This window comes from Lipotes vexillifer, unplaced genomic scaffold (assembly GCF_000442215.2).
Source record: "Lipotes vexillifer unplaced genomic scaffold, Lipotes_vexillifer_v1.1 scaffold412, whole genome shotgun sequence".
NCBI classification, from domain to species: Eukaryota; Metazoa; Chordata; class Mammalia; order Artiodactyla; family Lipotidae; genus Lipotes; species Lipotes vexillifer.
In genome coordinates, this window is record NW_006798464.1 from 2083744 (window position 1) to 2087506 (window position 3763).

The 3763-nt window shown below is 47.0% G+C and overlaps 1 pseudogene; it reads left to right on the forward strand.

Moving 5' to 3' along the window:
• Window positions 1-2354: 2354 nt before the first annotated feature.
• On the forward strand, window positions 2355-3152 carry LOC103081752 (zinc finger protein 774-like; annotated as a pseudogene).
• Window positions 3153-3763: the final 611 nt, after the last annotated feature.

Below are 3763 nucleotides of genomic sequence, written 5' to 3' on the forward strand. Positions count from 1 at the left end.
GGCACCTGCCCCTTCTACGATGAGATGGATGCCCTGATGAGTCCCTGGACCCTGGCCAACACCTTTGATGCCTTTGAGGTGGCAGGAGGCGTCCTGCGGACTAGAGGGGACTCCAATGAGAACCAGAAGGCAGTGACGGGACGGTAATGAGGTGACAGAGGAGCCCCAAGAGGAGCCTGGGAGCCTCGGCCCCCAGGCTTTGAGGGGGTATCCCAATGGTAAGCTCTCTTCCCCGAAGTGCACTTCAGACAGTGGGAGAGAGGAAGCCCCGCGGGAAGATTAGGGACCGTGAATCAGGAGACATGCTTATCGTCTGTCACTCTGCTATCAGTAGTCTGTATCTGAATGGCCTTGTCAGGAGGAAAATTGTTGATTTCTATAGAGGAACACTATTTACAGCCTAGCTTTAAATACTGATAGAAACCAATAGTCCAGGGTGACTCAGGAAGATGATTTGAGGATTTTGCTCTGCTTGACAGCAAAGGGATCTCCCTGCCTGCTTTTAGTAACAATATTAGAGAAACAGGAGAGTTACTTAAAGTTTCAGTTGTTTGTTTCCACCTAAAGTGCCCCATAGATGTGAACTCTGCATTTATTGTATATAACAGTCTGCCACTTTAAAGACTTGTCTGTTCCCGGGTACATTGGTTAAACACCCTGAGCCCCCATTTTCTTATCTGCAAAATGGACACAGTGATGGTATCTACCTCCCTGGGTTGTTACATTGTTTGCATTCAGCAAATGTTAGTTCTCATTGTCATCATTGTTATAATTATTGTTAAAATACATAAGCACATTGCCCTGTATGCTGAACTTAAGGGGGAAAATTTCCTAAGTCATTAACGTTTTCTTCTGAAAACTAGACCTTTCTGAGACGTGCTTCCATTCTCATCCCACCTACCACTTCCAGATATGAGAACAGAAGGCAAATTACGTAAGAACCCCATGTCCCTTCTTGCTTTTCCTTGGGCAGGACCTCCAGTTCCCCCGTCAGATGAGGTCTCAAGTCTGGAGGGAAGTGAAGAACTTTGGAAGGACAGTCTCCAGGATTTCAAGGAAATTCGGAAAACTTCCTGTGCAGGTGGGAAATGAGTGAAAGCTAGTATCTTACCAACTAAGCTAGTATCTTCTATCTTAAAGAAGTCAGACCTGGAATTCTGAACATGGACGAGCCAGCACTGGGCAAGGGCGGGAGAGGAACCCAGGCACTTGATCTTCCCGGGTTATTGTTCTGTGGTGCTGAAACCACAGGAGTTGTGAAAAGAACAGAAAAGAAAGGCTGGTCTCTTTAGTTACCTTGGAATATGTAGCTATAAACAAAGTATTAGTGTTTATGATTTCTCTCTTAAATTTCTATCTGAATTATAATTTTAATTAACTATCACTTAACCAGGTTAGTAGAAAAAGGGAACATGGATGACCCCAAATTAAAACTACAGTCAACTTTAGATTATTGGAGGGGTGAATTTCTCATGATTAAGATGAGCTCCCTTCCATGGTGGGGCTCAGTCATTTTGTTGGAATTTCAGGCGATCTGATAAATAGAACTGTTCTTCTGCTCAGGTTCTAGACCGACTGAGAGAGACATAAGTAAGACATTGAGATCAAAATGGCAGCTTTCTAAATGGTGGAGCTCTTGAGGGTGTGGCTTAGCTGTGGGGTCACACAGAGCCCCAGAAGTGAGCCACAGGCAGCACTGGACAGCCACCGCCTTGCCCTGCAGGGATAGAGCTTTCACTGCTGATCTTCTGAGCCACGTACACCAACTGCTTGTTAACCAAGGAAGTTATTCCTCCCACCTGTAAGGAAGGGGATGGAGAATGGCCAGGAGAATTATTCTAAGGCACGTCTCTCTACCCAGAAGGCAGTATCAGGAAGAGAAAGGTGGCTTTTTCGTACCAATTGCCAGTTCGTAGGTGATGGGAGGACAGGGGGAGTTGAGCTTGGCGACACAGCCTCTGAGGAGGGGGGAGTAGCTCTGGCTGAAGAGGAAGAAGTGTGCCTGGACCTGCCTCCAGCCTTTCTCCACATGACCTTCCTGCTCAGAAGCTGGGGGAGTGAGTGAGGCCTGGATGTCTGCTGGTCTTGACAATGGTTCAGCCATATTCCAGCTTATTTGTTCCTGGTTAATGGAAAATTGATTAAGGTCTGTCACCACCAATAACTTGTTTTTAAGTGACCAGTAAGGACCTCTTTCACATTGTTTCCATTCCTCTGAATCAGAAAATAGGTAACCTTTGCAGTTTCATGTCATTCTTTCAGATTTTGAAACAAGGACAGAGAATGAGGAGGATTCAAGCCAGGACATTTCAGAGGCAGTAAAACTACCTGGGGTGTTATTAGGAAGATCCAGCATGGATGTTTCCCAATACCTCAACTGGAGGAAAGACTGGGAAAGTGAACATGGGGCAGAGAAGCAGTGGGAAATATCCTTAGAAGATGGACAAGAGTTGCTCTCTCCTCCAGAAAGAGACTTAGGTAAATTCATAGGTCCTCAGGGAATCTATGTTGGAGAAAAACCCAATATATGCTGTGAATGTGGAAAACATTTCAGCCTGAGCTCACACTTAGCTGTCTATGGATTAGCCCACACTGGAGAAAAGAAACCCTATAAATGTGGCCAATGTGGGAAAAGCTTCGGCCAAAGCTCATATCTGGTTTGCCACCAGAGAATCCACACGGTGGGGAAGCCCTACAAATGCCCCAAATGTGGGAGAGGCTTCAGTGATCATTCTGACCTCATCACACACCAGAGAATCCACACAGGAGAAAAGCCCTATAAATGTGGGGAGTGTCACACAGGCTTCATGCAGAGCACAGGCCTTATTATGCACCAGAGAATCCACACAGGAGAGAAACCCCGTAAGTGTGGAAAGAGTTTCACCAACGGCTCGCACTTCGGGACACACTGCTGAATGCACACTGGCGAAAAACCCCACCAGTGCCCCGAGCGTGGGAAAACGTTCAGTAAGAGTTCCACTCTTACCAGCCATCAGAGGAGGGAAACCCTCTGAGTGGAATGTGGGAAACGTTTCAGTGACTGCTCAAACGTCATTACCCACCGGCGAATCCACACTGGAGAGAGACCCTATAAATGCAGGGAACGTGGGGAGAGCTTCAATCAGAGCTCAGGTCTTATTATTCACCAGTGAATCCACACGGGAGAAAAACGCTATGGATGTGCTGAGTGTGGGAGCCAATTCAAAATAGCTCACGTATTAGTGCACGTCAGAGAGCCCACGCTGGGGAGAGACTCTAGGTGTAGGGGACCTATCTTGAAAACACTGCAGACTCTACCCTAAAAACGGGTTTGTATGGCCTGTGATTCTATACCACGACACCCACAGGAGAAGGAGAGAGCGCTCAAATCCCAGTCCAACAGGCCGTATTTTGTTTCTCTCACTCAGTACCCGCTGGGCTTATGAAATACCACTCAAGGCTTTCCTGTCCATGCTGTTAAAATGGAAGCTGATTTCCAGAGGTTTCAGAGACTAGTTCTGAATCTGACTGTATCACCATCTCAATGTGTCTTCACTGTGATTCTGTGCCTTAATTTTCACAGCATGGTAACGTGAGGGTGAGATCTGTATCCTCCTTCCAGGACAGAGGCGGCTCTGCCCTCCCGTGGTGATGGCATTAATGATGTAGAACCAGCAGTGGCTGAGCCGTTTCCTCCCAGCACTGGGCAGCTAGACATTTCTAAAGGTCTTCCCCTGTTCTCCCTCTGGGAGGACTGGAGCTTAGGAACTGTCTGTGTTTCCCT